General features: G+C 47.9%; 1 protein-coding gene across 5 annotated transcripts in view; it reads left to right on the top strand.

The window, feature by feature from the left end:
* The window catches only part of GDPD5 (glycerophosphodiester phosphodiesterase domain containing 5), a 182569-nt gene that overhangs the window by 5316 nt on the left and 154906 nt on the right, over nt 1–22347 (top strand). Inside the window, exon 1 of one of the 5 annotated variants that reach the window (XM_075491315.1) lies at nt 4365–4421. The exons of the other annotated variants lie outside the window; for them this stretch is intronic. The gene's annotated coding sequence lies outside the window, so the exon portion shown is untranslated. Of the gene's footprint in view, nt 1–4364; nt 4422–22347 lie in introns of those variants that run through there. 5 annotated transcript variants of the gene reach the window in all.

The following is a 22347-nucleotide window of genomic DNA, read 5'->3' as shown; positions in this document are numbered from 1 at the left end:
GGCTGATGCACCAAGTGCTCCACGAGGCTGTCGGGAAGTAGGTCTAATCCTGGAGCAGGTCACTTAAGAGCTTGGAGAGGATTTGAGGTTCATGTCTAGGCTTGCCATACTGCTAAATTTCCTAGGACCTCGCCACGAGGGCAGAAACCTGGTGTTAAGGGGCAGGCTTGGCCCCTCAAGGTGTCCCTTGCGTGTGACCCCATCTGAAATGCACGTCCTGACTGCAGAGCTCTTTTCTGAGCAAAACCTTGGAGGATGGTGGTAAAACTGGGATATATTCAGGGCCGTGTCTCCGGTCTCCTTGCCGTGCCCAGCGCTTTTCCATCACGCTGCCAAGGGGCAAGGTGGGGCTGGGGGCTTCCCGGGTCATGCTAACCGGAGGTGCTACTGCTGCCCAAACCCTGTCTCGGAGATGGAGAGAGAGAGGGCTTAGGCTTGTTTACAGGGATTTACCATGATGGTGAAGTCGCTCTGTGATATTTGGGTGGATTTTGTTGCGTGTGTGTTTTTTGGGTTTGTTTTTTTTTGTCGAGAGGTAATTAATGCTTTCCTTGGGATTAAAATATTTCCTGTGTGTCTCAGCTGTTGAGGTAGGAAGGAGTCATCCAACATGTTGGCCTTTCTTGGAGACAAAAAAAGGCTTTTTGGAGAAGGTAAGAAGTGTATGTTCAAAACCAGTGTGTCTCTTTCTTACCCAACTACTTTCTTGTATGAAGAAGCCCCACAAAGAAGTTTCTTGAGGCTGTCAAGTGGGTGATGTTTTGTAGGCAGTCGCCTGATACAGCAGTGATTATGTTTGCAGGTATTGTGGGAATTTTGGTGTCAATCTACCTACTAATTATTCATGCATCTTGTCGATGAGGCTTTAAACTGTCAGTCAAACCTATTGCAGTTTGAAATCCAGCAAACAGGCAGTACTTGTGTCCTGGTCTGGGTGTCCAGGCAGAAATCCAGCTGCGTGACTCCCTCCATTTCTCTCAAGCTTTTTGGGTTGTGATTTCTCAGCCGTGGCCGTGAGCTGGCTGTTTGAGCTTGGAGATCTGCACAGTGATAATGGCTTGTAATCTGTGGATGGTTTTGGGCTTGTTAGGAGCCCTGGAATTCATCAAGACAAGAGGTAAGGCAAGACCTATGGCTTCTCAAAATGTCTATTTTTAGATGCGTTCCTGTTCACATGCAAATTATGTTTATCATAAAGGATTGTTCTGCACTTAGTACACTGAACTTGTAAGCCCTGTTTTCCAGCTTTTACAGAGATATCAAAGTGCCTGCCAAAAATACATGTATTACTGTCTCATTTTTCCCTGTGCTCACAAGCTGGGTCCTGTGAGCTCCTGAACCACTTGCTATGTTGCATTTGATGCTCTGTAAATATATAGTGGTGGGTGGATCTTATTTTAGGGGTGGGTTACCCCCCTGCTTGGGCTCTGGCATTAGCTTCAAAAGTTGCTGGTGTCTGACGGCCTGCAAGCTTCTCACAGTTATTCTTCTCCTCTGTTTCTGCTCCTGCCTGAAACCTGGAGACAGCATCTGTGTTAAAAACGAAGCAGCTAAACTCATATTTAGCTCTGAGTTAATCACTGAAATGTAGAGTGCTTGCAGTCCTCATTAAAAGCCTAATTTAAAGTGCAAGGTTGACAGCTCGGCTGGAGATACTTCCCTTATCACAAGTGTTTCCTAATCTGTCTCCTTTGCGTAAGGATGTTTTTTTGTTTGGATCTCCAGGCTCTTGCTCTTGGAGAGCTATACGTTAAAGGAATGCAGTGTACTTGTGGTTAAGACAGCTGTATATGTTAAAATGTTAATGTGATGGGAGTAAATGTGCTCTGGTGTCTCTTACGCTGCCAGGCAAGCCTTTGCGCCTCGCAAGGTCATGCCACTGCGTAGATGTGTGTTCCTGAAACACAAACTCTGCAGGTTCTCCTTATACAGTTTTGCTTTGCCAAGAAAAATAAAGCTGCTTGTGGGATTATAGCGATAGAACCTCTGTCCCTGAAAACACGGGCAGGAGTGGTGCGGCTGAAGGCCATCACCCGAGGAAGCGTCCATCCTTCCATTTGTGCCCGGGCACGTATCGGCCCTGCAGTGTGCTGTGATTTCGGCTCCAGTCCTGAGCTTGCATGGGGTACGAGGAGTAACATGGATAACGAGGAACTCAAAATTTTCTCTGCAGTTTGCTAGGAGCTGGAAGGGAGTCTCTGGATGCAAGAGGGTCTTTGACTTTGGTGCAAACCATTCCCAACCCCCTTTGAGGAAGGTGGGCATCTCTCCTGCTGTCGCAGGAGCTGTGGTGGAGGCAGGAGCCTGTTCAGCTTCCTAGATGTTGTCAACAGGGCCAACACATATAACTTGGGAGCCTTTAAGAAAATGAATAGTCCACCCAGAGCACCTTGCATTTGGTGACTAGGATTTAGCATCTACCAACCTTTTTCTTCTGCTGCATTTAAGGCAAAAGTCTTTAACTGAAGCAAGCTGTGAGCATTGTCTGAAGCGAGATGGACCAGATACGTCCATCTCGCTCCATAAACTCGATGTAGCTCCATAAACTCGATGTAGCATGGAAAATTGTTCTCTGTGTTGAAGGGTGAGGGTGTTGGGGAGAAGGTGGGCAGTGCCACTGTGGTGGAAGTAACCAGCATGGGGACCCTGGGTGCAATGCTGTCCTTGCTGTACCCCAGAGTCCTGCGAAGCCATCATGCCTGCTGGCACCTGTGGCGCTTGGGGACATGCTTGGTACTTGCCTGAGAGGAGGCACTGGCCAATATCTTTCTCTGGGCAGTGAAGAAGACCACAAAGAAGCTGTTAAATAGTCTATTTTTAAGGCATGAAAACCATGGCAGGAGTTCATGTGACCACGTGCTGTGGCTCAATGGGTACCGGTGACTGACCCCACATGGACTAACGAAGGGGACAGCAAAGGGCAGAGCACCCTGCCAGCAACTGAGGGAAGTGGGAGCCTTTTACTGTGGTTTTTGTCTCTCCAGGGGAGATGAAAATACATGGCCTCTAGCTAGGAGCTGTCAGAGCTCTTGGGGCAATATGTCTACCTAGATCAAATCTTAACATACCCATTTGTCTCCCGCAAAAGAAAGACATGGAGTGCAAGCTGTTGATCTTGAATGCGAGGTTGATTCATTCACTTTTGGGTTTCCAGCCTTCAAAAGTGGGCTAGAATGCACTGGGCTGGGTCTGTAACGCAACTCTAGCTCCACCAACAGTTGCTGCAGACTGGAAATGCTATTTGTTAGGGGTCACCTCTGTGGAGGTGTTGGAAACAGCTTGCCTGCTGCAGTCCATCTGCCAGGCTGGGAAAGCTTCGATGCACGCTGATCTCCAACCACGCTTGGCTGAATAGTGACATACTGGGAAGCCTTAATGATGCTGGTGACCTGCCCCAGTGTCACCTGCAGAGGGGTGATAAATGCCTTGGGTGCTGGATGAGCCCTTCTGGTAGGGGGTGAGAGGTGTGGGGAGAGAGGTCGGCTGGTTAATAGCAAGGCTGGATTTGAGCCCGTGACCTGAAGGCAAAGGTTCCTGCTGGGCTGAAAATCCCTTGTGATTTTTATCTTCTTGATGTGCTAAACAGCACTGTTTACAGTGGGAATGTGATTAGTTAGCAGGAACGAAGCCTGTGAGTTTACTGTGAAGCTGTAACCTGTGAGTTTACTGTGAAGCTGTAACCTGATGTCCAGACTTCTAGAGATGTCCTGTAGTGGACAGTTACAGATCTGCTTCCAAGAGCAGAATAAGCTTAAACGAGGGGGGGAGGCCTCTATTTCTAAAAGCGTCAGCTTATAATGTTAAAACCCTTCTATTGTGAGAGTCCTTAAATCCAAGCTTCTGGGGTAACAGTCTGGTTGTCCTGAGTGCTGTATTGGATCTGTGAGACCATCACTTACGCTCTCTTGGCTTCTTCCCCCCCAGCTCAGGGAAAACATTGGCTTTTTCCCTATTTTCCTGAACTTTGTAGCTCAGCTGCATGTTCCCTGGAGGCACGTATCTGGATCACTGGCTTAAGGTCTGGAGTCTGCTCTGCTGCTCTCCTTGAGCAATCTGTGGGCTGGCTGTGGAGCTTTTGAGGGTATGTGGGGTGAGGAGCAGGGAGCCCCTGAGGTCACGAGCTTGGACAAACAGAGTCAAAAGATGACGTGTCCACTCGTCTTTCTGCACCTTCCTTTCCTGGGCATTACGTGCTTCCCTCTATCTCTGCTGTTATTTGCAATAGTGATAAGAAAGGCTCTGTAACAAGTGTGCTCTGTGGCAGATAAAACTTACTGTGCGCAAGAGCTGTTCCAGCTGAGAGCTTATCAGCACTATTAAAACTTTAATGATCAGCGAGGCTTGAGAGATGTGGGTGTTTCGGGTCCTTTAGCAGTACGGAAACGTTCAACGAGGAATCGCGCTGGAAGTGCTGCTGCTCTGTAAGTCCCTCTCAAATGTCCTTTTTTTTTTTTTTTTTTGTTATAAAGTGGACAATTTGGGGAATGAGGCTTGTAAACTGGTCAAGCATGCATCTTAAATGGAGCCAGCTGGTTACCGTGCTGTATGTTTGTGCATGTAATGAGCTGGCTGATGCTTAATGAAGGAGGTAGCTGGTCTCCATGTGGCCTGAATTAAATGGAGGGATCCAGCTTCTGGCATCTAGCCAGGCTGCTCTTTGCTTGGTGAAAGACCTCCTGGTGCTTTTGTGCAACTATTGAACACTAGTGCAGGGAGGACAGTTCTCCCGACTTGGCTTGATGCTCTTTCAGGGCACTGACCTCTGCAAAGATGGCAAAAACATGGGTTGAAGCTGGAAAAGGGTACTGTGATGTAGACCTGGGCCAGGAATGGCTTGGCTCCCACCTTGATTTGGAAGTGTGTAATTCTGAGGAGCTCCCATGTGTTGTCTGAATGCACTTAGATGAGTAGAGAGGCTGCTGCAGTCTGAGCATGGGCATGTCTTGTTCTTCTCAGACTGGGGCAGCTGACTCTATGCTTATGCAGACATCTCCATCCTCTTGGGGTCTGCAACCTGGAGCCCTCTCCAGTGGGTAGGTGCCCACAGCTTCTCTCTAAAAACAAGCGTAGGGTTTATTCTCTTGTGCTAAACTCCCTAAGAGGGAGACGTGGTGATACCTGCTTCACAGGAGAGTGGTGTGATCAGAACAACTGCTTAGAAATTTCCTTTTCCCCTTTGGGATGAGGAAATGAAAATGTTCATCTCCAGCCTTTGCGACAGCTCCTTCTCCAGGAAGGATGGAGCCTGGACATTGAAACCAGACAGCCAAGAACAAGTTAAGGACCTGGAAAGGGAACCTGTTTCTTTGGCTGCTCCTACTAGGAAGTGGAGCCACGGTGGGAAGGTACTTTCTTTGTTTGCTTCCCTGTTGTTTTTCATGACTCCTGCCAGCAATGCCGCAAATGTACAGAAAGTCATGGGAAAGGAGAGTCAAACCTGAGGTTCACCTGCTGTTGGCCTTCCAGGTTGACATCCTCTTGCGTGCGGTGTTCCCTCTGTGAACAGAGGACAAATCAGTCCTGTTTGTTGCCATGTGTGTTAGGCTGTCCCTTTTTGAAGGCTTTATTTTTATCCCAGTTTTAGAATAACTTTATTTCCTTTTCTGTTGTACTACCATGCTGGAAAGGGTTCTCCAGAAGGGTGGCGTGGGTAGTGCATGAAGAAGTCTGGTTTGAACCAACTGGTGGCGTGGCAGGAGATGGAGGAAGGAGGGAGGGAGCTGGGACTTGACAAGAGCGATGCTTGCTATGGTATGGTGGCAGAAATATGCCTGCCTTCTGCAAATCCACGCTCCAGGGTTCAGCTGGCTGAGCCAGGGTTGGTCCAAGGAACTTCAGCCCTGGTTGTGCTGCAGATAGTCTGAGCTGTTGAAAGAGATGGCTTTTGTCAAAAGTGGGAGCAAACGCTTGTTGCTGTTACATGCTGCTGCGCACAAGGTCAGCGTGACCGTCTGGTTCCCAGATTGGGCAGTCGGGCTCACTTTTTGAGCAAACGCTTGCCGCTGCTCAGCCATGTAATCAGCTAATGGGATTTAACACAGCATCCAACGTTTCTAACTTGGCTTTGTGATAGCAACCTAATCCAAAAAAGCCAGAGTTAAAATAAGTGGAAATGCGAGTTCCTGGGGCTATCCAATTCCAGTACCTCGTGTAGCAAAGCCATCTGATTTCTACCAGAATTGACACGCTAATCATAATATCTGAATTGACTCAAGATGTTGGAAAGCTGGGGAGAAAGAGCCTCTATTGGTACTTATTATAGCTCAAACACCTTATGCTTACGGCAGTGTCTCCTGTGAAATTTCTCTTGTTTAAATACTGCAGTCAGAAAACACAAACCAGCCTTTTGCATCGAGGGAAGGTGGCTGCAGTGATTTCACATCCTGTTTTTGCCTTGAGAGCTGCTAACTGGATCCCTGACCCATTTCATACTTTTTAGAATAAGTTTTCTGCTTCAAGTTGGAAGTGAAATACAACTGTGGTGGAGCCTGGGGTTAGATCTAAGAGGAAGAGAAAATGAGTGAGTGGTGGTAGGAGGATGCAGCAGGCATAGCTTAAATCATGTTGTATGTGTACCTTCTCACCTCTAACCTTTTGGGCTCTAGAACCAAATCTGGACCTCAGCTCAATTTATTTGCTCAAGTGGCTTTTTTTCTTTTCCAACCCTTTATTAGGGTCCAGAAGATAATTATTTAAGAAGGCTTCTGGAGTCCCAGGAGGAGCATCTGGTGGAGAGGAGAGCTCTTGTCTGAGCGTTGCTGTTTCATGGGAGTGCCCCGGTGCTTGGTCAACAAACTGGATTTCACATCCCCCTTGTGCATGTCCCAGCTCAGCCGCTGTTGTCTTCTGCTGGCTGCTTTTTGCCTGGCTGCCCTAAAACTTATTGCTGTGTTTCAGCATTGCCTGAAGCTGATGAGATGTTCTGCTCCCAAACTGGCCATTTTTCATGACGGGTCCCATACGTTTGATTCCAAAAGGCTGGCGTTTTTTGGAAGGAAAGGTATGAGATAAATATTGCCTAAAACACTTGTGGCTGTCAGCTGTTCTGAGCCAGCTCTTGGACAGGGGTGTGAGTAAAACCCTGGTATGTCTCATGCACCATCAGGTTTAATGCTTGCTAAATGGCAGAGCTGTCGAGAAAAAGCATTGGGCTGAGGCAATGTAGCTGGTATTAAAAAAAATAAATATAGCTGCAAGTGGCTGAGCTTTGAAATAAATTGTCCTGTGGCTGTGAGTGGATATATAGGGACTGCTGAGGTGTCTGGATTCCCTCCAGGGCTCATTGCCAGATGAGAGATTTGGGAATTTCGGAAGGCAGCAGCTACCTGCCTGTGGGGAAAGTCTTGTGTCCCAGTAGTAATAAATCTTCTCCTTGCCATGAAACATGAGGGCTGTATTTAAGTAATTTTCTTGTTCTAGACTTGAAATCAGTTAGAGTTTGATCTTCTAACTTTTTTTCATGTTGTAAATGATGGACAAGGTATGGTTTGCTGCTTCTCTTGCTTTTGTGGAAGAACTGTAAAATGCTGAAAGATCTTGGTGTCACGGTGGCATAGGCTTAGTGAAGACCTGTATGCCGTGGCCATCCTGGAGCTCTCAGGTGCTTAAGGTCTGCTCAGGCTGATGCGTTTTGCTCCTGGAGTGCTTTAGTTGTGTCCTGTCACACCTCAGCTTGGGCAGAAAGTGCCTATGTTTAAGAAACTCTTTGTTGTTGGCTGTTCATTTTGGTTTTTTGTTTGTTTTCTTTTTTCCCCTCCTGGAAGTTACTTTGCAGAGCAAGAGAGTGTGACTGGAAAGATGAGCAGGACTTGCCTGAATGCACCACCTTGCAAAAATGGCCTGGACTTGCTTTCCGTGATTTCCCTTATTCCCTCCTGAAAGCTAGACCTTTCTCCTGTGCAGCTCGAGTCCTGCTGGGTTTTAGGGCAAGTGTTTGCTTTGAGCCTCGTGGGATCATAGGAAGCAGAACCTCACCCCTTGAGTGTAGGTGGCTGGTGCCCCATGTCAGCCTGTGTCCCTGTTGGAAGCTCTCTGACTGTGATGTGGTCACCTCTGCTTGCATGGGCTCCACAGAGTAAATGGCAGCAGGGAATGACTGGTTGTCCCTGGGCTCTTGGGGGTTGGTGGGCCTCTTCCATGCCTAACCAGGAGAGCTTGAGTGGATGCATGGAGCATCATCAGTTAGCAGTGAAGGAGAAAGCAGAAACGTTGGTTGGTCTGTCCACAGCTGGGTGCATCTGCTACAGCTTCAGGGATATGGTCCGTTGGGTCTGAGGTCTCACATCTACCTGGGAGCCTGTCCCACAGTGGTTCACCTCAGCGATGCTGTGGGCAGCCTGAAGTCCCAAGCAGAAATCTGTCTCCTCCATTGGCCATGCAAGAGATGTTTGCTTGCAGGAACTGGTGAACTCTGGGTCCTTCCTCTCCAGCAAGGTGAACGCATCTGAAAATTACTGTCTTGAGAGAAGAGGGTTAGTTCTTGTGCTGTCTACCTCCTGTTTCACCGTGGGAACACTGAAGGACAGAGCTTTTTATCCTGCCTTTTAATTTAAGAAACACTTGAGCTGTTGGTTATTTGTCCTCAGATACTGCGAGGTAGCCACGAAGTCTTGGGTTGATGCTCTGATGATGACTCTAATGGAAGGATGTCTCAAGTATGGGGTGATGATTGGGGTTCATCCGTCGTCTTTATGCTGACAGCCTCAGTGGTTTTGGTCAAGAAGCTAAGCATCTTTCCTAGTTCTGTGACCACAAAGTAAAGGACGTGGCACTGCCTCAGTGGGGCAGGATGAGGATGTGAAGACTTGGATACTGTAGAAAGGCAGGTAGGTAGGTAGATTTTTTTCCTTCCTTGAGGTATATTTCCATGAATCCGGCTTCCTTGGGTGCTGCTCTTTGGCTAATTGTGCTTCTGACACAACTGCTCTGCAGACATCTCTGATGGTGTCAAAAATGAATGGTTTCATGTGAGGAGTAGGGTGTCTGCTTTCCAGTATGCTTGCAACCAGGTCTGGACATACCTGGGGAGGGAGAGGCACCAGGAAGACCTGGTGCGAGCCACCTCTTTCTCCGAGGCTTGCCTTTTGGGAGGTCAAGACGTGTCCTCAGTTGAAGATTGGTGTTAGTAGCCTGTATAAACTATCTGCAGGATCTGTGTTATCACAAGAGTATTTGTGCGCCGTTCTCCTACGTTCACCCAGTGAAGCGATGCAAACAAGCTGTCGAGCGGTCGTACGTCAAGGAAAGAGAGGCTTGTTCCTGGAAAACACCTCTCCTTAGGTTGGCTGCTCAGCCTTTTCCCACTCTGACACTGTTAGTTTGAGCTGGTAAACTCAACTTTTTCAGGTGCCTGCTCTAACAAGTGGGAATACAACGCCAATGACACGTTCAGCGTATTTTTAGCAGGTTGACTGGAGGGAGGGTGACAGCCCCTCCAGCAGAGCAGAGCTGCAGCTCGCTGTTGGCAGCGCTTCGAATGCACCGTGGGTGCCTTTTTGGGTGCAGACAGATGCCGCCCTCAACCACGTAGCATCCCATTTTCTCTCTGTCGGGGGGTGAGATGCTTAAACCAAATCTACCTTAGTATCTGTACCACTGAGCTTGTGGTGAAGCTGGGATTCAAAGCCTTGTCCTGCAGTCCCTGTCCCTAAATGCTTTGTGTGTGCGCTCTGCAGGAATGCTTTCTTCTGGCAGTGGGCAAAAACATTCTCCAAGAGCTGCTGTGGAGAACTTGAAGGTGGTGGTTGAGCTACCCTGCAGAAGGGGCTGGGTAGCCTGTGGGCAGGGAGGTGACTTGATGGAGGTTTTTATCTTTGGTGATGGGCTGCAATGGGTAGGGTGTGCAACACCTGCATGAAGGTGGTGAGACTTGCTTGAGGGGTGGGATTTTTGGGGGGTGGTGCAGGCTGATATGTGAGAGAGGGTCTGGAAAATCCTGTGGAGGAGACTTTGCCTGGCTCCAACATTTTAGGAGACAGTTTTTGCTCCGTTATGGTAATAACCTCAGCGTAATGTCCGTGTTTCACACGAGCAGTGATACAGGTCCACTGGAGGACCATGGCCACTAGAAATGGAGTATGTGGGTTGGAATAAGAAAAGGGAATCTGCAATAGTTTTCCTCCTTCCCCTTTCCTTTCTAACAGTTTTTCTCCAGTGCAGTAGCCAAACGATGAACGCTTAATTTGTGATTTCCCCCCTGCGCCCCGATCCCCCCCACCCCCCCCAGCGATAACTAGATACCATAAATACTTTCAGCTTTGGACACAACCTGCCAAAAATAGCTGGGAGCTCTGGGGGCTGGTATTTGGTGACGGGCTCTGCTCGCTTTATCCTGAGCATGCCAACGGGCTGAGTTCACAGAGCATCTTTGGAGCCAGCGGGGCATGAAGGTGGTAATGGGAAAACCTTCCTGCTGCTGCGGCAGTGACACAGGGACTGGTTCATCACTCTGTGGGATGCTCACTGTGGTGTGTGGTGCAGCTAGAAACCATTACCTGAGCATTACTGCTTTTCATCCCAATGGCTGAGTACTTTTTGGTACCGTGGGGTTGCACTGAGAACATAATGGAGGTCTTCAAACCCAGGCAGCTCCCTGCAAAAGCAGCTTGTAATGCTTTGGATGTGTAGAGGAGGTGTCTATCCCAGTAACCGTGGATCAGCTGGGGTAGGAGTAAAATCCCAGTCTTATGGGTCTGATTACAGGACTGTGGGCTATCTTTAGCCGCTTTTCCCCGAGAGGCGTTCGCACGTGGTGCAGAAGTGTCTGACAGCTGAACCTGTCTCTGCTGCACCCCCACCAGCCTGCTTTAGAGAGACTCTGTGGGTTGCTCTGTGAATAATTTGGGAGGGGGGCAGGAGGGAATGTGTTGGCTCCTTGCGTTCAATATGGAAATGGCTCTTTCCCATGCGGGGGTGGTAATAAATGGGGGATGTTGCTGGAGCGGATGAGCATGGGAGGTCTGCTTAGCCCTGGAAGCTCAGCTTTCCACTGGTGTTCTCAGGCTGATCTTAAGGTGGATGTTAAACTATAAAGCATTGTTTTCATGGTGCTTATTCTCAGAAATAACCTCTCCACTGGAGGTGGGAACAGCATGGGTGTTGCTTCGAATGGCATGAGTTAGTTTTTCCAAATATTGTTGGCAAAAGGGTAGTTTTCAGACCAAACATGGGTCTTTTTAGGACAGCTCATGAATTGTTACTGGGTAAAACACGGAATAAAGTGAAAACTGATTTAGTTGGGAGAGAGTTTGAGGCTGCTCTGTACTATCATTCTGATGAACACTGGCAAGTCCAATTTTTGCTAAGCAGGGGCTGCTCACCTGGTGAGTCTCCCCATGGCTTAGCAGAAGCAGCACAATACACTTGGTTGTGAAATACAACACGAAGCCAATGGGTGGGGTGAGATGGAGGTTGGGGGTTGCTGAGGGAATATTCAGAGTCCCCGAAGTATTCGGTCCATCTGCAGCAAAAAGTGAGAAGAAACTAAACCTGTTCTGAGATGTCATCTTCCAAAGGGCTTCCTTGTGATGTGAGTTCATTTGCTGGCAAGCTGGGGACAGGAGTGGGATTTGTGTGCTGTGAGATGTGGGCAGCTTTGTATGCTACTCAAACTTGTGTTTTTCTGGCAATATAGGAACTGGCATTGCTGGTACATCAAGAACCTGACCTTAACGGAGTTTCATCGTCCCTTGCAGTGTGAGGCAGGATGCTTTGATGCCTCTTGTAGCCCCTGCTGAACAAGTGTTTTTCTACCTGTACGTAGATATATGTTCCTAAGAATGCTTGATGTTAATGAGTAACTGGAAAGTAACTTCCAGTCTCCTTTGTGAAATATCCCGATGAAGCTCAGTGGCCTTTACACGTGGAGGGGAGAGCAAGGCAAGCTGCTCTCTGGAAAGATTTGTTGCTATATCCAAGGGTGATGCCTCTAGCCATCAGCAGGGACTTCTGGGTCAAACTGGGACCAGCCTGGAGGCTGCAACCAGGTTGGTATGTGGCATGCCTCAGGTGTGCGGGCTGTGGGTCTGAAATCACTTCTGACATGGCATGGGTTTTGTTCAGACCTTGTTCCTTCTCATTTTCACAGAATCACAGAATCGTATAGGTTGGAAAAGACCTTTGAGATCGAGTCCAACCCTAAACCTAACACTGCCAAGACCACCACTACACCATGTCCCTAAGCACCTCATCCAAACGTCCTTTAAATACCTCCAGGGATGGTGACTCCACCACTTCCCTGGGCAGCCTGTTCCAGTGCTTGATAACCCTTTCAGTGAAGAAAAATTTCCTAATATCCAGTCTAAACCTCCCCTGGCACAACTTGAGGCCATTTCCTCTTGTCCTATCCTATCAATTTTCCCCCGATTCTGCAGCCCTTGGAGAAGAGAATTGGTGATCTGCTGGAGGGAGGACTCTGGTCTGTGAAGACTTTTGGCTTGTCTCAGAAAATGCTCATGCTTTTCAAAGCACAAGCCGGGTGGTGGTTTTGCTGTTGGCAGACTCGCACCCTTGATTTCTCCGTGGATGCTGAGAAAGGACCGGATTCCTCATAAAACCTTTTTCCATGCAAGCCACTGGCTTGCATGGGTGCAGATGCACAGCAGTTATTCCCCTCATCTTTTTACACGATGCTGCTTTATGCCATATTTTACCCATCAAGGGACAGACCTCCTGTCCATGTTGTCCCTCTGGCAAATGCACAGTTTGCCCATCATGCACGGAGTGCACCGGGGAAGGAATATCTTGCTATATAAGAGGGAACCAAACCTTGCAGAGACATTTATCCATACAGGACTGTACCCTGACTATGATGCTGTGCAGCTCACAGACCAAAGCCAGTTTATGGGAGGGTGGCTACCTAAATAGGGTGGTTGCTGAAAACACGGTTAGAAATGTCAGTGGTTATTCTGGCTTGAAAGAACTGAGTGTGCAACAAAACTTCCCGTGCAGTGTTTGCCTGGTTGAGTGGGGCTGAGGAAGATGCTGGTGAGTGTGCTGGTCTCGCTGGCCCCGTTCCTGCCCGCTGGCTGTAATGGTGACAGTAGCAAATTGCATCTGAACTGTCACTAAGTGCAATGACTCTGCAGTACATCGTTGGCCTCCTGGTGCTAGTTTTGGCAATGGGGTAACTTGGCTTGACTGCCTCTATTTATACAGCACACCCCATAGCTTGATCGCTCATAATTATACTGCTGAAGAAAATCACACTTATTTCCTGCCTCCATACCTTCTTTCTTGCTGTTTGGCTTTCTCTGTTCCTCCAGCTCACTAATACTTTCATGCAGCCTCTCTGCTTTGAAGGCTACAGACAATGCTTGAGTCTTTTTAATGCCATTTCTTGTTGGGTGCCAAGGTGCAAAGGCTTTTGCTTTCCCACCCTGGATATTGGCTGTGCACTGTAGCACCTCTGGAAAGGTTTTAATTTTAATAAGTAGTTAAAATCAAAACAAGCAATGAACTGAATTACGTATAGGTGGGATACCTGTCTGACTCTGATGTAATTTGTGAAACTTCAGTGCAGCAAAAAATGGATTCGTAAAGAGCTGTCTCCTCCTGAGTTTTTCCTGGGATGATTGCGTTTTCCTCTTTACTCCAGACTGTAAGACTCCCACTTACTGATGCTATGCATAGCGTTGGACTTACTGCATTGGTCTGGGCACTTAAATAGCCCAAAGATATTGCCTTGCACCCAGCCCAGAATAAACCCTGAGCAAATCCGGGCACTAATTTTGGCATCCCACACCTCTCCGCTCCTTGTGCGGGAGAGCTGTGCTGGGAGGCAGGGCAGCAAAGTCGCAGGTACTTAGCAGAGCGACCTCAGAGGAATCTTTTTCTTGGTGGAAACAGATGGAGTTTGACTTTGTGTCAATTATGAGCCTAGAATAACTCAATTTTACGGCAGAGGAAGTGGAAAGGTACAATGCTGCCACAGCCTGGATGCTGACAAGCAGGAATTGAGCTCGGAGGAGAGCTATGCCTGGCACGTACGCTGATTATTTCCACACTTGAGAAGCTTGGCCATCAGAAGGAAACTGCTCTTGTCATATTTTGTATAGGCCTCTGCTTGGGAAGGTGCTAAGCAGGGCATTATAAAGCATCTTCTTGAATGGCAACCTGGTGACAGATGCCATAGCTGAAGGCTTCTCTTGGAGAAGGGATGTCACAGCTAGTGTATGAGTGAGGATCTAAGGGGTAAGAGCCTTAAGAGGTCTCCTTTTCCCCTGTCACTTGCTCACTATTCATGCACAACACTTGGCCAGTTGTATCTCTGGGAATGAGTATGGAGGTGGAACAGATTTCATGTGGCTTCTTTGCTTTTTGGTTTTTCCACAGAGTTTGGACGTTCTGCTTACCATCATGCATTTTGGACAAGGAGGTGCTGGGGTGCTCAGCCAGTCACTACTGGCTCTACTCAGCCACCATGTACCATTTCCCCTGTAATTTCTCATCTCTCCCCATCTTCTCTGTGCTTGATGCACAAAAGTTGATTTTGAGGAAGAGTCAGAGCTGGGCTTTGCAGAGCACCATTGTGTCCAGGGCTTCCAGCAGTCACCTGGACTCCAGTGGTCTTCAGATGTCTCAGCTTTGTGCCTGGATGAAGGTACACAGTGCTTTGGGTCATGGTTAGTGGCAATCCATCCACTTGATTGTATCATGGCCAAAAAAGCTGCCTGGTGCTATAGATCAAAGAACATTTCAAAGGGAGCTTCTACATCCTCTTTGGGGTGAGATGCAGGACACTGAGTGTTGTGGGTCTCCTGGCAGGTTCAGGTTTCTATAGCTTCTGGGCTCCATAAGCTGCTCCTTAAACTGTTGAAGAGCTGCTCTATCTGTTCCACAAGCCTCTGTGGGAAGGCTGGATATGGTCCTAGCGCTTTCCCCAGCGTGTGGGGCAGAGCTGCTGGCCAGCTTTGTGTTAGTGGCTTGCTGAGGTCTCCAGCTAAATTTGTATGGCTAGCTAAATTAATAACTATGCAGTGACCTCCCATCCCCTGAAATGAAAAACAAAACTATGGAACTACCCTAGGGAAGGAACTACCCTTGAGAGGGAAGGAGGCAGCATGGTTGCAGCCATCCCCTTGGCTAGCAAAGATATTCGTGAAGGCGTTGAACTGAACGCTTACCCTGGTCTGCAGCCTTTGGGGTGACTTAGACACCACAAAAACTGCAGCTTCAAAACTTGCCTCCCTCAAGCCTGTTGCCAAAGCCTTTATTTTATTTATCGACTGGTCTTTCTCAGCTGGGGATGGGATTAAATTCAGCCTTGGCTGGATCTGCTCCCCAAGCTGGGTGTATCTCTGCTTTGCACCCCTTTCCTTAGCAGTCCCTGCTCTCCCTTGAGGGGGGAGCAAATATCTGAAAGACCCTCTTGAATCTGTGGGCTGCAGAGTCTTGTGGAGGACATCTGTTCAAGTAGAAGTATCACAAAATAATTTTCTCACAGCCCTGCACATGGATGCTTCTGCCTGTCCCTACCTGTATTTGTGGTGCTGAGCACTGCTCAGCTCCCTGTGGTCTGTGGATGGCTTATTGGCCAGGTCAAAAGTGGTGGAGGAGGCGAAATAAAGGCATGACTTGAACGTCGCTACCGCATGTAGCTGCCTCTTAAATGTCCCTTAATATGCTGCAACTAACTTATTAAACGCAGGTCTCTTGCCTCAGCAAGCGTGGGCCTCTCCTAAGCAATAATTAAAGTTTAACCCCAGTAGTCCTTGCTAATGTTTGCCTTTTACTTTTGAGGAAGGAAATGTGATCCTAATCTTTACATCAAATGGCATCTGTATTTCCATTGACAAAAGTAAATTCGTAATGTGCTTAATGAAGCCTAGAAGGATGTTTCAGATAATGGACAGAAAATATCTGCCTTTTTAAAACTTTCACCTCCTAAAGTTATTGCAAGACTTCCTATTATGCTTAATAAAGTTTCATTTTTTTATCCTTTGAGCTTTCAGAGGAGAAAATGCTCTTGGAAAGCAGATGTCAGAGTTGAATTGCATGCTGCTTCTCTTAACCTTTGGGTTGAAAATGTTGAAAGTGCCTAGAAGCCAGTCTCTGGCTCTGTGGGAGATACCAATGAAAAGCTGCAGGTCAAAGAAGCGGAGAGAATTTCAGAAGTTTGACTTTGCTTTTCAAACTTTGGTTGTCAGCCTCTCTAACCTGAGACCCGGGGAGTGTGTGTGTGTACAGGAAGCTGGTTGCTATAATGGGATTCTTGAATTCTTCTTCTAGAAGTCACCCTTGTCACAGAACTAACTTGGAGTAGTGGATTTTGGAGAGCAGCTTCCCTGGCAGGTCTGTTGCTCCCGTGTTTGGGGTGTGTGTGTGGGGGGCAGGAATAGCTTATAAATAAAACTGCCTGTTGGTAACTGGGGGTGGAGGAGGGAGGTCTCATGGCTGTGAACCCTATGACTTGAAAGACCAACTTAATGTCAAGCCAAATGTGAGCTGACAAGATCTTTTTTTAAAGGTGAGTGGTTTTGTTGCTGCCTTTACGTGCAGGGGATCAAACCCAGGGTTGCCAGAGCACCTTCCTCCTCTTGCCTGGCTCCTCATGTCTCGAGGTGTGTCAAACACCATGGGCAGGTGGATAGATGTCCCTGGTTTAAGAGAAAATAAAAGTGAAATTAAGCAAAGGGCACATGAAAGCAGTCCTCTTGGTCCTCAGCCCTGGCTGGATGCCATGCTGTATTTGCTCTGGCAAGATATGGGGTGAAATGGGGGATTATCTAGGACCTAGGAGAAGGTGGTAATGTGGGTGATAGCTGGCTGAAGGAACAAGATGACCAAAAGGGAATATACTTGTTTTCTAGCAGGCTTTTGCACTTCCAGTTTTGGGCTGAAATCTTGGAGAACTAGGGAAAACAAGAGAAAGGATTTTATCTTCCTTTGGAGATACTTGTGCAAAGCGTTTGACACTGTCCTGCATGACATCCTTGTCTCTAAATTGGAGAGACATGGATTTGATGGAGGGACCACTCAGTGGATAAGGAATTGGCTGGATGGTCACACTCAGAGTTGTGTTCAATGGCTTGATGTCAAGTGGAGACCAGTGATGAGTGGCATTCCTCAGGGGCTGGTATTGGGACCGGCACTGTTCCATGTCTTTGACAATGTGGATGGTGGGATTGAGTGCACCCTCAGCAAGTTTGCCAATGACACCAAGCTGTGTGGTGCGGTCGACACGCTGGAGGGAAGGGATGCCATCCAGAGGGACCTTGACAGGCTTGAGAGGTGGGCCCATGCAAACCTCAGGAAGTTCAACAAGGCCAAGTGCAAGGTCCTGCACATGGGTCAGGGCAATCCCAAGCACAAATACAGGCTGGGCAGAGAAGGGATTGAGGGCAGCCCTGAGGAGAAGGACTTGGGGGTGTTGGTTGATGAGAAGCTCAACATAACCTGGCAATGTGCGCTCACAGCCCAGAAAGCCAACCGTATCCTGGGCTGCATCCAGAGCAGCGTGGCCAGCAGCGCGAGGGAGGGGATTCTGCCCCTCTGCTCCGCTCTGGTGAGACCCCCCTGCAGTGCTGCGTCCAGCTCTGGGGCCCCAAACCTAAGAAGGATATGGACCTGTTGGAGCGAGTCCAGAGCAGGGCCATGAAGATGATCAGAGGGCTGTAGCACCTCTGCTATGAAGACAGGCTGAGAGAGTTCTTCAGTCTGGAGAAGAGAAGGCTCCGGGGAGACCTTATTGCAGCCTTCCAGTACCTGAAGGGGGCCTAAGAGAAAGCTGGAGGGGGACTTTTTACAAGGGCATGCAGCAATAGGACAAGGGGTAACGGTTATAAACTGAAAGAGGGTAGATTCAGACTAGATCTAAGGAAGAAATTCTTCACTATGAGGGTGGTGAGACACTGGCACAGGTTGCCCAGAGAAGTTGTGGATGCCCCATCCCTGGAAGTGTTCAAGGCCAGGCTGGATGGGGCTGTAAGCAACCTGATCTAGTGGAAGGTGTTCCTGCCCGTGGCAGAGGGGTTGGAACTAGATGATGTTTGAAGGTCCTGTCCAACCCAAACCATTCTATGATGAGGTGGCTTAGGTTTAGTAGCAGGACATCTTTCCATTGGTAGTGATGTGCTGGGGCACGGCTGCAGGGCCTCAACAGTCCAGGTTTTGAGAGCCCCTTGGACAAGCCCTGTGCATCACTGACAAATTAATCTCCTATGCAGAGGTGGGAATCAAGTTGGGTGACATCTCAAGGGTCTCCCCAGCACTGTGCTTCAGACACATCCCTGTCCTTGATGCTGCCAAGACAGCCTAGATAAGACCACTCAGCTGGTCCCTGCCAGTGCCCTCTCCTCTGCTTGGTGGAAAGCTCATTTCCAGAGCTTCTATAGGAACTTGTGAGAAGACGTCATTAAGGAAGGAGCGGTGTCTGACCTCGTATTGCTGCTGTAGCATTGAAGCACACAGAGATATTTGTAGGAAAAAGCTTAAAAGATAATGGGGCATGTGAATGATAAGCAGACATGTCCAGTTTCCTTTGGGAAGAGGTGCAAAGACGTGATGTTTCTAGCACTAAAAAAGCAAGTGGAGAAGAGTGCTTTGCTTTGAGGCTCTTGCAGCATTTGAGATCAATTAAACTGGGCGTGCAAATGCTTTGCCTCTGCCAGCCCCCATGGGGAGGTGAATTCTTTAACAATCAGTTAAAGATAGCCCCAACCTGTACTTCGAGGGACCAGGGATGGTCCAACGTAGCGAAGCTGCACTCCTAGATGCTGGGGTAGGACAGGGCAGGGAGCTGAGACCCGACAGTGGGTTGTTACTGCTGTTAGCAGTGAAGGGCAGAGTAGCTTTGGTGGGATTAGCACTAAATGCTGTGCACAGAAGGGCGGTTTGAGGCTTCAGATGTTTTGAACTTCTCATATTTGAAGGAGAAGGTATGGTAAGGTCTTTGCTGAGACAGTGTCAGTAAAAAAAAATCCCCAAACATATCCTTATTGCATGATTGTTATGTGCTAATAGGATTTAATTTCTGCAAAGCTTTTGATGAGAGGGAAAAAGTACCTCAAAGGACCACAGGTGTTTTGGGAAAGGCTTAAGGGGAATAAAATTCAGCTGCGATCATGTTACAGCAGGGAGGCTTGGAGTTAACGGAGCCAGAGCAATGAGTTTTACCGTTGCTGAATAGGATGTGCACAGCCCCGTTTCTCCTGCCTGTGCAGATGTCCCTGGGGTCTCCCCTGTTGGATAGAGGGAGATCTTTTCAATGAAAGGGGGAAAGGCAAGGGATGTGCTGGGCCTGCAGACTTTCCCACGAAGGCTCCTGAAAAGCTTGCAGATGACCTGCTGCCCTGGGTTGGATTTGAATTTGTGACCCAGTGGTGAGCTGCTGCATTTTGCCCCTATTTCCTCACGCTGTCAGGGCTCTTGGGAGCTATCGAGCAGTGCAGTGAAAGCACAGCCCCGTTTCCTGTGGCCCGTTTCGCCGGGGGAGGTGGAATAAGGAACCAGGTTCAGCCTTTGCGAATTTGAGGGGAAGGGGAGCGTGGAAGGTTTCCTTCCTGGGGAAAAGGGCTGGTAATGCAGCTCGGGAGTAATCAAACAAAGCAGCTTCTCTTCCCTTCTGGCTCGGAGTGGGTATGTGATGTCAAGGTAGCCCTAAGCCTTCCCAAAGACCATGGGACTTTCTTTTTCCCCTGTGTTGTTTTCTTTTTTTTTCTATTTTTGGGGGGTGGGGTTGGGGAATTGGTTTATATACTTTATTGTTAAATCTCTCAAACAATGCTGCTTCCTCTTCCTTGGAGCAATTGTTCCCCATGCAGCTGACTCTCTTCCTTCCCCTTCCTCTCCATCATGGGAAGTGCTCTCCTGATGATGTATGGGCTCAGCTTTAGTCTCTGGCTTACTTTCCTTTGTCCTGCTCAGGTCCCTCTTATTCTTGTGTAATTTCTGCCAGGATCCTCATCACAGGGTCCACAAAAACAGCTGCTTTAGTGCTGATGGAGAGAATTAACTATCAAAGCAGCTTCTACCTGCCAGAGACATGGGACTGCAAAGTCTAACAGGCTTCACAGTGCCACTAGGTTTCTTCCCTCAAGTTGATGTAGCCTCCTCCTTGGAGGGCTGCTTTCTTCCTCAAGGAAAAGCTGGTGTTTTTATGATCAGCCTGATCTCAAAGGTTTTCGAACTCATCCATTTTGGGGGGCAAGGCTTGATAATTTTTTTTTTTAGATTTTATTTTTATTGTTTTAATTTTTGCATCTACAATGCCCAAGAATCCCTGGCTTCCTCCCATCAGGCCTTGCATCTTCTCTTCCTGGACCAGACTCAGAGGAGAAGAGGTGAAGCCAAACTAGACAGTGGGTCTGAACAGTTATCAGCCACGTGGCTAAATGGAGACAGGCACCCACCTCTTCATTTGGGGCAGGGGAAGAAGAAAATGATGGAGATAGTGTCCATCTCAGACCAGCCAGTATTTTGCAAATAACTTGATGAAATGCTAAAGCCATGCGAATCTCTACTTCTAAAGTATATCGATCCCATATATCATCCACTACAGCAGAAATTAGTACACTTGCTTTGAATACTACTGATAAGAAAGACATGGACCTTTTTGGAGCGGGTCCAGAGGAGGCCACAAAAATGATCAGAGGGCTGGAACACCTCTGCTATGAGGAAAGACTGAGAGAGTTGGCGTTCTTCAGTCTGGAGAAGAGAAGGTGTTGGGGAGACCTTATTGCAGCCTTTCAGTACTTAAAAGGAGTTTATAAGAAAGTTGGGGACAGACTTTTTAGTAGGGTCTCCTGTGATAGGACAAGGGGTGATGGTTTTAAATGAAAAGAGGGGGGATTCAGACTAGATCTAAGGAAGACATTTTTGGGGATGAGGGTGGTGAAACACTGGCCCAGGTTGCCCAGAGAGGTGGTAGATGCCCCATCCCTTGAAACGTTCAAGGTCAGGATGGATGGGGCTCTGAGCAACCTGATCTACTTGAAGATGTCCCTGTTTATTGCAGGGGGGATTTGACTAGATGACCTTTAAAGGGCCCTTCCAACCCAAACTATTCTATGGTAAGATTAGATTTGTTCTCCAAGAGCATTTCCAAGGAAAAGCTGTCATAAATCAGGCCTTGACAGAGCAGCATGAGAAAGCAGCTCACCTGTTCACTAAGCCTTCACTGTAAGCACATGGATTGACTTGGACCTGAGCAATTCATGGTGTGCCATATGCAGAAATAATAAGCCCTTGGATATTACAGGCTTAAGGGCATAAGCAACCACCTGATTATGCAGTTACTTTGCTATGACCTACTTCTTTTTCAAAATATCCCCTAGACTCCATGACACAGCAGATAAGAACTTCCAAGTCCTTTCAGCATTTATCAGAAGAGCTTCCTGCAGGGAGCTGTCAGTGATTTATGCTGGGGAGGAAGAGGAAAGGCAGCTGGTGTGAATGTTTCATGATAGGCTTTGGATTGCTTAGCTCATGGAGTGAGCTAGGAAAGGCAGCAGCAAACTGGTGGGTTTTGCCCTCTCCTGTTAGGTGGAAATCACATGGTCTAATTAAGCAAAAGCAGTTGTTGATAATATGTTTTAAGGGATTATATCATGGTTCAGCAGAACGGGGCGTGCAGCCAGAACACATTCATCCTGTTGATAAGGCCAACGCCCACTGTAAACAGTTATTAACAGTCTGAGCCTGTGCAAGATGCTCTAATGGAAAGCTGTAACTTGAGAAGAAGCCAGAAGCTCAGAGAAGCCCATGGTGGGTATTTAAAACCTTGTTCCCTTGGGCAGTGGTAAACTACCTTCTTGCATAGGGAACATAATTAATTTTATGGAGAGAAGTGAACCTAAATCCTTTTAGTGGCTACTCATATGTGATGGAATGATATAGCTGGGTTTCAAAGACTGTCCTGGTGTCCAGGGTCTGTCCTGGGGTACTGGGATGGTGTTGATCCATCCTTTTGTGTGTAGATTTTGGAGCAGCATCCCTTGACCTTGTGCAGTTCCTAGCTTTCTTTGTGCTTTCGTTCACCAGTTTGCAGAGCAGCAATAAAATGCTGCAGCTACAAGACCCGTTCTAGCAAGTTGGTGCATAAACACTTTTTCTAGCAAATGAGAGCCTTGGGGTTGGAATTTAGGAGGAAGAAGAAACTGAAAAGTGAGAGCACATCTGCACTTCCCTGCTAAAAATTACTAGTGTAGAGGAGGAGAGGGTGTTGTTTCCTTGGAGTACAAAGCTGATGAGTGTCTGAAAACTATCCACTTGGCAGAGCTGGAGATGAAGTTATCTGGTGGGGTGGGTGACTATTCCACTCCCCAGAGCAGAGAAGGCGTATGTAGGTGACTTGGTCCAGCTCTGCTGCAGAAACTAATCTTCATGGGACTGCTTACTGCCATACCTATG

The sequence above is a fragment of the Mycteria americana genome, chromosome 1 (assembly GCF_035582795.1).
Source record: "Mycteria americana isolate JAX WOST 10 ecotype Jacksonville Zoo and Gardens chromosome 1, USCA_MyAme_1.0, whole genome shotgun sequence".
In the NCBI taxonomy this organism is placed as follows: Eukaryota; Metazoa; Chordata; class Aves; order Ciconiiformes; family Ciconiidae; genus Mycteria; species Mycteria americana.
The sequence above is the reverse complement of the archived record's forward strand: the minus strand, read 5'-3'. Positions and strand labels throughout refer to the sequence as shown.